The sequence below is a fragment of the Mauremys mutica genome, chromosome 1, assembly GCF_020497125.1.
Source record: "Mauremys mutica isolate MM-2020 ecotype Southern chromosome 1, ASM2049712v1, whole genome shotgun sequence".
NCBI classification, from domain to species: domain Eukaryota; kingdom Metazoa; phylum Chordata; order Testudines; family Geoemydidae; genus Mauremys; species Mauremys mutica.
This window is the reverse complement of record NC_059072.1, coordinates 114,704,434-114,717,106: the sequence shown is the minus strand read 5'-3', so window position 1 is coordinate 114,717,106 and position 12,673 is coordinate 114,704,434. Positions and strand designations below refer to the sequence as shown.

Below are 12,673 nucleotides of genomic sequence, written 5' to 3'. Positions count from 1 at the left end.
AATGGCATACAGAGTACACTTAAGTTTGCAGATGATACCAAACTGGGAGTGGTTGCAAGTGCTTTGGAGGATAGGATTAAAATTAAAAATAATCAGGACAAATTGGACAAAATGATCTGAAGTAAATAGGATTACATTCAATAAGGAGAAATGAAAAGTACTCCACTTAGCAGGGCTGGCCTTACCATGAGGCGAACTCAGGCGGCCGCCTCAGGTGTCAGACTGTAGGGGGGCACCACTAGGACCCAGAGTGCAGAAAATTGTGTCTGCTGCTGGTGCATATGTATTCTCTCTGCTTTAGATGCACAGAGATGGTGGAGTGCTGTGCTGGAGGAAGGAGGGCACAAGAGACATAACAGGCAGGCAGGAGAAAAGGGGAGAGGGAATAACAGAAAACAGCAGGAGCTCCAGGGAGAGAGCAGAGGAGGAGCCTCTTATGTACCTCTCTAGCACCTCCAGGAGCCTGGACTGATTAACACCAGCTTCTCAGGGAGCTTCCTGTTCCTTGCTGCTTCCTTGAACCCACTTCAGGAGAACAGGCTGTCAACTGAAGTAGTAGGAGCCAGTTAGGCCCTTAAGACACTGATCTCTTCCCGCACTCAGGCCCTGCTACCAGCCTGCTTATTTGTCCCCTTCAATTGAGTGTTGAGAGCCACTATAGCTGGCACAGAACAGCAGTCATGAGTGAAAGAAGAAAACACCCCTCTGGGGCACTATTCAGAAAAAGAAAGAAAGCAAAGGAAGCTTTTCTATCTAAGCAAGAAGGAGCTCTCCTCAGATACATAGACACAAGTGTTCACGGTGAGCCTTCCAGCCCCAGTGAGGATGTGAGTGGTGAGGAGATGTCTGATCTTCCAGTTAGTCAGAGTGCAGGTGACCTAGCAGCTACCACAGCATCCATATCTCCATCTGAAATGGATGTAACCATGCACATTCCTGAAGAAAAGTGTAGATCAGAGAAGAGTGTGGTGGAGGCGCAAGGAACAGCTGCTGTTGAATTTAGTTCCTGGACTGTGGACCCACTTGAGCTGTAGCCTAAGGGACTTCCTTGTACTGCATGGGCCACAGCAAGTGAAAAACTTACTTCATGTTCCCCAAAGACAGTGAAAATAGAAGTTTCCATCCAACACATTACTGGCGTGAAATCCCCAATGGTAACAAAGTGGACAGCCCATGGCTTATGTACTCAAAACCCCAGAATGCTGCATACTGTTTTTGTTGCAAACTCTTCCAGTCTAATATTCCAGGCACACTGGCTTCTACACGAACAAAAGACTGGAAAAATCTGGCTAGAAATCTGGCATGCCATGAGAAGGCAGCAAATCAATAGAGAGCATTCCATAGGTGGAAAGAGCTTGAGATGAGACTAAGGTTAAAGGCCACCATAGATGATCAGCATCAAGAGAAGATTGCATCAGAGTCTCTTTACTGGCAAAATGTTCTGAAAAGGCTCATTGCCATTGTGAGAATGCTTGCTACCCAAAACCTAGCACTGCATGGCACTTCAGATCAGCTGTATGTGCCAAACAATGGAAACTTCCTTAAAATTGTGGAGCTGATGGCTGAGTTTGATGCTGTACTCCAGGAACATCTAAGAAGAGTCACCACCCAAGAAATGTACACACACCACTACCTTGGAAAAACAATTCAAAATGAGATCACACAGTTACTGGCAACACAAGTCAAACAGAAGATTGTGGCAGATCTGAAGTCAGCCAGATATAACTCTGTTATTCTGGACTGCACCCCTGACATCAGCCATATGGAACAAATGACTTTAACGATGCATTTTGTAAAATGAACAGAACCTAGTGAAGATGTCCCTGCAATGGTGACTGTCAGAGAGCATTTTCTAGAATTTATTGACATTGATGATACTACAGGAGCTGGTATGACAAATGTGCTTCTTAAAAAGCTGGCAGATACGCGAGTTGCGGTAGCTGACAGGAGAGGTCAGGACTACGATAGTGATAAAGAACAGAGAAGTGCAGACACAGATCCGAGAGTTAAACCCTCAAGCTTTTTTTGTCCCATGCAGTTCTCAGTCACTGAACTTGGTGGTCAGTGATGCAACATCAGCTTTTAGTGAGGCTGCTGAATTTTTAATGTAATTCAAAGCATCTATGTATTTTTCTCTGCATCAACTCATTGATGGCAAATTTTGATGCAACAGCTGGGAACATCCTCTCTGACACTGAAACCACAGAGTGCCACACGATGGGAAAGTAGAGTGGAGGCGATAAAGCCTATCAAACACCAAATTGGGAAGACAGATGATGCCATAGTTGCTATTATAGATGATAATGCTATGACAGGAACTGTTTGTGGGAGAACAGCGGCAGAGGAAAATGGAATCACCAGAAACATACATAACTTCAAATTTCTGTGTGGCTTAGTGTTGTGGCATGACATACTGTTTGAAATAAATGTTGTAAGCAAGAGACTTCAAGGTGTTTACCTTGTTATATCTGGAGCAATGGAACAACTGGACAAAGCAAAGTCATACCTACAGTCTTACCAGTCAGCAATGCAGGGTGCTAGAGACAGTGTTGACACATGATGACATGCGCGATACTGATGCGAGTGATTTAGGTGATGAACTGAAAGCCCTTTCAAGATACATTTCAGCAGGATCAACTCCAAAGGCTGTTCTGGAATATATGTGCACAAATAAGATGACCACCCTCTTTCCAAATGCTTTTGTTGCTCGGTGCATACTTCTAACACTTCCTGTAACAGTTGCCAGTGGAGAATGCAGCTTCTCTTAGCTGAAGTTAATAAAAACACATTTACGCTCCACAATGACACAGGAGAGGCTGGTCGGCCTTGCAACCATCTCAATAGAGTATGAGCTGGCCCAGACTGTGGACCTTCAGCAGGAAGCAGTTCAAATCTTTGCAACCAAGAAGGCAGGGAAAGCACCACTTTGATTATTCAAACAGATAAAAATTCCAATGTTTACTATGCAGACAAGAAAAGTTACATCTGTTGTTCATTTGAAAGTTAAAAACTTAAAATTTTTGAACAAGGCATTTTAAGTTGTTAGTTCTCCTTTATTGGGGTAGGTAGCAGAGCAGTACCATGAGAGGAGTAGAACAGGAAGAAGGCAGAATTGAGACCTTTCAAAGTTTTGGCCCAAGCGAAGGGACATGGGGGTGTCACTTGAGCTCCCCACCTCAGGTGCCAAAATGTTGTGGGCTGGCCCTGCCACTTAGGAAGGAACGATCAGTTGCACACATACAAAATGGGAAATGACTGACTAGGAAGGAGTACTGAGAAAAGGGATCTGAGGGTCATAGTGGATCACAAGCTTAATATGAGTCAACAATGTAACACTGTTACAAAAAAAGCTAACATAATCCTGGGATGTATTAGCAGGAATGTTGTAAGCAAGACACAAGAAATAATTCTTCCGCTCTACTCCATGCTCATTAGGCCTCAAATGGAGTACTGTATCATGTTCTGGGTGCCACATTTCAGGAAAGCTATGGCTAAATTGGAGAAAGTCCAGAGAAAAGCAACAAAAATTATTAAAGATCTAGAAAATATGAGCTCTGAGGGAAGATGGAAAAAATTGGGTTTGTTTAGTCTGGAGAAGAGAAAACTGAGGGGGGGACATAACAGTTTTCAAGTACATAAAAGGCTGTTACAAGGAGGAGGGAGAAAAATTGTTCTTGGTAACCTCTGAGGATAGGACAAGAAGCAATGGGCTTAAATTGCAGCAAGGCGGTTTAGGTTGACATTAGAAAAACTTCCTGTCAGGGTAGTTAAGCACTGGAATAAACTGCCTAGGGAGGTTGTGGAATCTCCGTCACTGGAGATTTTTAAAAGCAGGTTAGACAAACACCTGTCAGGGATGGTCTGGATAATATTTAGTCCTGCCTTGAGTGCAGGGGACTGGACTAGATGACCTCTCGAGGTCCCTTCCAGTCTTATGATTCTATGGTTCATTAGATTGTACTTAAGTACCAAAACCTGGCCATAGCTGTCGCCTCCTCATCACACCCACTTTCCCCACTACTCACTACCGCTCAGCCTAGTGGTGACATCACCTACCCTCTCCTGGGTGTAAACCTAGATATTAGAGTACAGGAGCCTAAGGGGACAGCTTCCCCTCCTTTGTTAAAAGCAGAGAGTTCCCCATCCTCTTTCTCGCCTGGGTGAACAGTGCCATCCAACAGTTCCCCTCCTCTTTGGCTGGTGGAGTGAGAGTGCCCCTTCCCATTTCAATAGACTTCAGCCTTTCTGTAAATGCCCCAAAGTAATCCAGGTGACAAGTGAACCAGTGAAGGTGAATACAGCATATATACCTGCTACTATCTCCTATATGGAGCGGGAAAAGCGAAACAGAATCATTTTACCGTTGAAATACAGCTACCTCTGGGGTGGAAATGGCAGCTGTTTTACAGCAGAGAGCAAGACTATGCAACAGTTTAAAAACAGTAAATGAAGAAAAATGCCTTATACATTTGGAAATGTAGAGGGAGTTTATGTAGACAGAATGATAAAAAAACAACTAAATTTGGTTGGGATATGAGGGCTACCATTTCTTCTCTTGTGAAAGGTGCTATGAGATCTCCTAGATACCACATCTCAGAGCACTACAATGTAATTCCTGATTGTGAAATCACACAGCTTTTTGTAAGCATCGCTAACACAGCCTATCACTGCACAGTTGTCATTAGGTCATTTGTGTATAATAATCCTATTGCTTAAAAATTCTCTAGAAGTTGTCACCGCCTCTACATGGAGATGTGACTTTTTTGCTACAGCTATCTGCTTTATTAGATCAACCAATATATACTGCAGCACCACATGCACGTCTTTATTTTGATTGTGTCTACAACTAACACTTGCTATCACCAAGTTTGCATATCCAGCCTCAACTGCACAAAGGGAAGGGCCAAATTCTGCTCTTCTGGGAGTTGTTCCAGGTTCGTACTGATGTAAGTGAACGTCTTCTGGTCACCTTTTGTTCTTTGAATTTTGTGTACGAACCCTTTGTTTGTTGATATACCCCCTCTGCACATTCATGAAAACAAGATGTTCTTCAGCCACTTAGACTTTCCTGGCAAAAAAGATTTAAATAAATACTTCACATCATTACAATTTTACTATCTAACATCTGTTTTTGAATGTTTACAAAAGAAATGTCTGAGGCCTCACTCACAAGGAGTGATTGGAATCTTCAGTTCTGTGCTTCATTATAATGTTGGCAGTGAATAAAAAAAGATAATTTTTACACTGTGAAATCTTATTGGCATCTGATTTTTTCAAAATGTGATACTCCAAGAAGTTCAAACGAAGAAGTTAAAATTCTACACACAACCTTAACTCTGCCCTTCTCTCACCATCATCAGTGTCAACCTCTATTCCTGATACACTCTTATATCCATACATCATCTCTCTTCTACATATTCAACACTTCAATATGAGCTTGATTTCCCCAATATACCATCCGAGGCAGATGCTTCTCCAGAGACTTCCATGCTTCATGTAGAGGGACTGGCAGTATCTTTGTGAGACCCCTGCCAGTTATCTTACCTAAATATATCATATTTCAAATCTTCACATCGCAAATCTGGCTGAAATAAAGGACACATCCAGCACCAAAGATACTCCACCTCCACTTTGGAGCTGTCAGCCTAGACTTTCTTCTTGACAGGCATGACTGACCAACAGGAAAGAACCAATATCCTTCACTTCATACCAAGAGGCACTGTACATGTGCAGCACCTATAAAAATCAATCTTTACAAAGTATCCCTTGTTTAGATATATTTTAATGCAGTTTAGCATCTGGAAATAAAGGAGGAAGAGCCAGCAACATGTGACCAGACAGCTCTCTATGGTCAATGGACCCCAGTTTAAGTATCACTGGTCCAAAAAGATTTCACTGAAAGAATGTTCCTGATATTCAGCCTAAATTTTACCTTTCTTATTACTCCCAGTTAGACCCCAATGTAGCACTTTAAATAATTTATCTCCATCCTTAACATTCACACCCTGCAAATTTCATAGACTATTATTATGTGACTATTATCATTATCATAGCTTTTATCATCTCTTAGGCAAGCTGCAGAGGTGGGGTCATTTCAAATTCTCATTCAGTTACATTTATACTTAGTTTGGTTATTTTACTAATTATACACATTTGCCTGAAGATTTAAAATGGAAACAATATAGTAAGAAATCAAAAATGACTGGTGGACTTCAGCAAATAAAAATAACAGGGAAAACTGAGTGGATTGAAACCAAAGCAAATATTCACACAAATATTTCTAAAGACAAATAATCAGTAGCTTATCTTCAGCTTTAACGCAAGGCAAAAAGAAAAGATATTTAGATTTGTCTTTCACTGATGAAACTACCAAAAAGGCAAGTAGGCTTCAGAATAGGTAGGATAACCTTTGAAAAAAAAACAAACAGCAAAAAGACTGCCAAAGCCCCACAGACATGTTTTAGACTGCACATGCCACATAACTAAGGACTGCAATTTTCTGCCTCAGGCTCACACATTTAACAATGGGAAACGCTACTTTCCACAAAAGATGCTATTCTAGTTATGTGCCCTTGTACCCTGTCGGAGAAACAGCTGGTATCCAAGTCTCAGCAAATTTGTATCAGGTCTGCAATAAGACTCAGTCTCAATTTATATCAAACTTTCAAAATTAGGATGGATGATGGATAACAGTTTTTCCTACTCCAAAATATTTTCAAAAATCAACAAGTGTGATGCATTCATATGTTTCATATAATAAATATTTGTCATTATATTTTTCCGTGTAGAAGTTGCAATTAAAGTTTCTCACCCTTCCCCTTCAGTCAAATCAAACTAGCAATGCTGAAGGTGTATGGAGCTTGTAATAAAGATACAGGGATCTCAAATGTGATGGAAAAGAATCTTCTCTCAAATATCATTTGCCTCAGGTAATCTCTTGCAATATGGGAGATCTGCTCTTCTAAAACAAAACTGCCTGCAGAGACTCTGAAAGTTTTTTCAGGGTCAGAGTTTAAGTAACTCAGGGAAGCCTAATTTCACTCTGTTTCATTTATACCTAAATGTAATTTACTTTCATTTTATGGCCCCTTTACACTGCCTGAAGTGTATAAAAGGGACCTTAATGTACAAGGGAATCAGACCCAAATACTTTAACATGTTGGGTCTGGCAGCTCTCACTCATGTGAGAAAAAGATGCAAAATCAGGCCATGAATGGAAGCCAGTTAAATAAAGAACTTCAAGCAATATAGAGCTCACGCTAAGTTTGGATAAACACCCAAAGGTTCTCCTGCACATTGAAGGGTACTATCTTCTAATCTAAACCATTTGAGTCTACAAAACTGGGTTGGAAGTGTCCTGAGAAGAGGTTTTCTTTTGAGGTTTCTGGTGTTTCCTGCTTCCAGCTGATCTAGAATTACAGAACAGTCACAGAGCATCTTTCAGCCAGGGATCCTAAAATATGTTAAAAACACCTATAAAGTCTCAAAACATCCTGTGCATTAGGTAAATATTACCAATGCAGTTTTACAGATTATGATGATGGATATATACTTATATAGCATTGTCCAAGGATCTCAAAATGCTTCAGAAACATTAAGTGCTTAAGCATCACAACATCCCTGTGAGGTTCAAATGGTAAGTATTGTTATTTCAATTTTAAAGTCACAGGTTATAATGACAGAGCTAGGGAATAGAAATCAGGAGTTAGTAGTAGACCTGGGAGATAAAATCCAAGAATCCCAACTCCCAGTTCATGGATCTAACTTTTACATGACACTTTGCCTAGATCCTCAAGGGTATCTTTGAGGGTCCCTGGGCCTTCCTGCCTTAGAAGGTTAATATCACCTAAAAGACTACAGAATACATTTTCTGCTGTGGCCGAGACCTGTTTGACACAGCTAAGGGATTGTTTGTCAGCTGAGGATAGCTGCCACCTCCTCTCCTACCAGCTACATGTGCTCTGCACCCACTGGGAAGGTCTGAGTAGTTGCCAGTCTTTTTCCATCACACGAGCAGCACAAAGACAGAGGAGCATAGAGTGAACCTCCTCCTATACCTGATCACTAGGCTTATTCAGGGTGTTTTGGTTTTAAACTTTGTCTTGCCAAACACTTTTATCAGAAGCAGATTTCTGGGCAATTAGTGTCAATTTCACAATTCCTAGGTGGTGTAATTCCTGAATTTAAAAAATAAAGAATGTTTCTCTCCTCAAATTTTGGGTGAGTCACAGCAGGTTTTCTTTGTTTTAGCTGCCGGTTAGCTCCATGGTTCATTAATGCAGCGAGTAAAACCTTTCCTAGCAGCAGAGTTACACAACTAATCAGGCTGAGTGACCAGTGAAAGGCAGTCATCACATTTTCATGGGACTAGCAACTGCATCAGGATGAATGATATCACTTCCTGAACTAGCCTGTCTGGTATTAAACTAAACAAAACTCCAACCGTACGTACACTTGCACCTCTCTAAAAATGTCACGCAACACAAAACACCACCAGCGGCTAGACTGTAACAAAGAACTTTAATATGGCGCTGGTGCAGGCTAGCGCTCAGACAAAGTCGCAGATTCTACAGGGAAGCTCATTCTGCTGAAGAACCAGTTTATGGGGGTGAGCCACAATTTCCACCTCACCCTGTTTTGAAGAAATGGAGATAGATTTGATGCTGTATCTCCTATGAAATGCAGCACATCAGGTCAGCCAGGGGAGAGAGGGGGCAAAGGTGGCTCTGGCCAGATTATGTACTACCCAGATTGTGGAGGCTTCAGTGACCTCCTCTGTAAGGCAGATAGACTCAGAGAATGCTCCAACTTACAGCAGCCTTCGCTGGGCTGCCTATGGCTGCTATGCAGCCCAGAATTCCCATAACACAGAGCAGTGCAAGCATGATCCTCCTGCCCCTAACTGACCTTCAGCTTTGCTCGCACTGACTTCAATAGACTTTGGATTAAGCCTGTAACGAGACATCATCATCCCTGGTGAAACTTCCCTGACGTCATTGCAGTTACACCAACGATGAAAGTGGCCCAACAGCACCTCTAAATTGTTTTCTTGCAACGATAAACTCATCCTAGCAGATCCAAAAAATACACTTGTTTGCTTCTACAGTGGTGGTCACCATTAACACATTTATGTTTATCAGAAGTTACTACTAACTGGTATCACAGATACTGCAATTATTGTCTATTCTAAGTAAAGAAAATAACTGTGGATAACACTGTTTATGAGTGGTAAATGTCAATTGTTTTTAACAACATTGCGTATATAGGATCTAGCCAATTGGAGTCCATTAATACCTCCTGACATTGGGGTCATATTTTAAGTGCAATACCTAAAGAAAATTATCCATATCCTCCAAAATGTATATGGCCTAGTCTTCAATTTCAAAGAGTCAATGGAAGGGCTAGTCACCAATTTTGCATGGAAATGTTTTTTTCCAATGTAAAATGGCTTTTTCAACAAAATACAAATTCTCAAGAAATATGTCTATTTATGTCAAAATATTCAGGTTTTCTACAACCAAAACTGAACATGAAAACTGCCTTTTGTTTGTTTTTGTGTTACTGTTATTCTTGCTTGTTTGTTATTAGGATTTTGTTTTTTCAAAAGAGCTCAGGACACTGTGACAATCTTGCCTTACCTGTGGGTACTGAGCCTTTGAAAATCTGGGCCTTAATCTCCTTGGGTCAGATTGCTAAAGGGATTTAGGCACCTAAAATGCAGCTAAGCACTTCACATAACAATGAAGGCTCTGAAAACTGATCAGGACAGAAAGCTGCCTGCAGCAATTAAAGCAGGCTCTGGGTTGGAGTTGTTACATGGATGCAAATTTAAGAATAAAGGAACTTCTTTAACAGAAGTTCTCACTGCATTAATGTCAAGTATAGTACAATACCAGTCTGCAGTATATCTCCAGCCTGAATTGCTGTATGAAAATATTTCACGGTTATAGTGCACAGAAACTGGAAACTATATTTTCAAAAAAGCTTATGAGCCCTCAAGCAGTGTTCACTGGGTTCTGGGTTCCAGAAGCCAGCCAGGACAGCAGTGTGTATATGTAGCTCAGCTTTGCATTTTGTGTTTATTTAGTAGACACGGTTATTTGAACCCCACTGCCTGTGTGGTTCCTTCATAGTTCATTTGTTGAGAAAAGAGCAAAAGAAACAGGAGTCTAACATCACAACCACAAAATCTTATTCACATAACTTAATATGATTTAGTAGTAATAGCAGACTCAGGAAGCAGAAATTTTAGAATGCCAAAAAGACACAAGAAAACACTACTAAGATCAAATGAAGAAATACGTACAGCTGTGAGAACATTTTCCACATCCCCAAGAAGTAATTATCGCAAAATTCAAGTAGTTCATACAATCCTTTACATCTCTACTACATCACCAATAAACCACAATGCAGAAAGTAGTCTACTATAGTGTCTCCAAAAGTATACAAATCCAAGGCCTGATCCAATGCCCGTTGAGGTCGAAGGGAGTTATCTACTGACTCCAATGGGCTTTGGATCAGTGTCTAAGGCAGCACGCTGAAAACAGTGCAGCTGCCATTGGCAAGGAATTCAAAGGTAGTCACTTTAATCATACTCACATGAAAGCAATCAGATGCACGCTTCTGGGCCTGTCAGTCACACACCAGCTGCTGAGCACTAAGGAATGAAGTTGGAATGATGTCTCTGGAGCACTGTGGGTGATCACTGTAAAGAAATAAGAGTTGCAAAGAAATGTTTAGTGATGATGATTTTATGATAATGAACACAAAATGCCTTTTCAAGGAATACTTTTTCTGTTCAGAGAACTATTCTTACTAGAAAGCACTATGGAGATTTTGAAAATACAGCAAAACATTCCAAAAATGACAGACAAAAGCACCTATTATCAACATTCAGCTAGACTCTAACAATATGAATGCCACTGACAGCAGAACAATTGAGATAAACTCAATATAAAGAGGACAGTTATTTAGGGTAATCCCAGAGGATGTAACTACAAGGAAAGGAGCCAAGGGGAACTTACAATGGATAGCAGGAACATGCAATAACAATGATCTCTACATTAGTAGATTAGTAGAACAGTAGATTAGTCTTCCAGGATGGTGGCAGAAGCCCTTCATTTGAATCATTTAAAACTGAATGGAGCAAAACAAAGCTGGAGAACCAACGGTAGGGAACAATCCTATACTGACAAAGAGAGAGAGAGAAAATGACCTAGGGAAGATGTTGAAAGGCAAAAAGGAGAGGTGAGCACCCAACGCCTATTGAAAGTCAATGGCATTTATGCACCTAACTCCCCTTTCTGCCTTTGAAAATCTCCTCCCACAAGAATAGTTTTCCATCTTGCATTTCTATCAGTGTGTAAGACTACTAAATTCACCATGGATGTAAGTTGTCTTTCTATACACTGACTTCCATCTGAATTCCCTCCTTGAATGCTGTGGACATAAGCATCTAGCAAAGCAGTACTAATAAGTCTACTATGCATCCTGCCACTACTGTGGCATCATAGAAAATTGCCATGTTAAATGATATTGTGCACCTTCAGAGAGCCTGGACTATTCTCTTAAGAATCATGCACCTCCATATCCAGAACAACATCCCAAGACCCATGCAATGCACTAAATAAATGTATTATTTAGAGTTACTCTTTTAGTGCTAGACTGTGGAAACTTTACTTATGCTAGTAGGCAGTTACTCACAGAAAGTAACTTCATGGGGCTCTTCATGTGAATTACTGCTCACCAAGTTGAGTAAAAGTTTCAGAATTTGGTCCTTAGACTTTACAGACTCATGTTTATATTCATGTTGCCTGAAGCATGGGGATGGTCAGATACAGAGTTTTGATTCAACCCATTATAGAGACTGAGGTCAGATGCAAAACTGAGAATTGAATTTCCACAAAGTAAGAGGCATCCTGTTTTAGTTCAGGCTCATCTCTACTTGCAGCATAATAAAGATTACTAGATATACAGGGCATCAAACAGTACCTGAGTAAGGACACTCTTAATCACCTCAACCAAGATCTAAGGAGAGGATTCCGGGACATGATTCTAATTTTTCTCACACTGGTTTGCTTCAGTGTAATTACTGCAGACTCACCCTGGAGTGAGAAGTGCATCAGGCCCATCTCTCTTGGCAGAACCCTGCCTCATGTACACAAGGTAATCCTTTCCAAGCTAGTGAGCTCACTCACACTTGTATACCACTCTGAAATGTTGAATTCATTTGCCTATTTCCAATTTCACAGCATGCACCACTTGGCCACTGCAGAAACCCTCACTAGGAACTGCGTACAAAGATTCCTTGGAGTCTTGACAAGATTCAGATCAAGGAGTACAAAGGTTTCTGGGTCTATAGGGAACTTTCTGCTTCCAACCATTCCTATTCTCCTTCCAATCTCTTCTCAAGATTTTTAAATATGGGGACAATGCCATGAAATAGTTCCCTTCTCCTTCCCACACTGTTAGCAATATTCGAGTCACAGAACCTGGCCTTGTCAGTCTGCTTGGTGTTCACTCCATCCTGAAAATGACTTTGGCTGAATTAAGTTCAACTGAACGTCAACAGATGTTTTATTGATGTTATAAAAATGTTCTCCCATCCATACACCCTGAATCTGAGGAAAGTTCAGAACTGGGTTGGAATCCAAACTTCATGGCTTAGACCCTT

At 40.9% G+C, this 12,673-nt stretch overlaps 1 protein-coding gene across 4 annotated transcripts in view; it reads right to left on the bottom strand.

Moving 5' to 3' along the window:
- The window catches only part of CALD1 (caldesmon 1), a 238,792-nt gene that overhangs the window by 135,111 nt on the left and 91,008 nt on the right, over positions 1 to 12,673 (bottom strand). For all 4 annotated transcript variants that reach the window (XM_044992183.1, XM_044992198.1, XM_044992216.1 and 1 more), the window contains exon 2: positions 10,600 to 10,705. The gene's annotated coding sequence lies outside the window, so the exon portion shown is untranslated. The remainder of the gene's footprint in view (positions 1 to 10,599; positions 10,706 to 12,673) is intronic.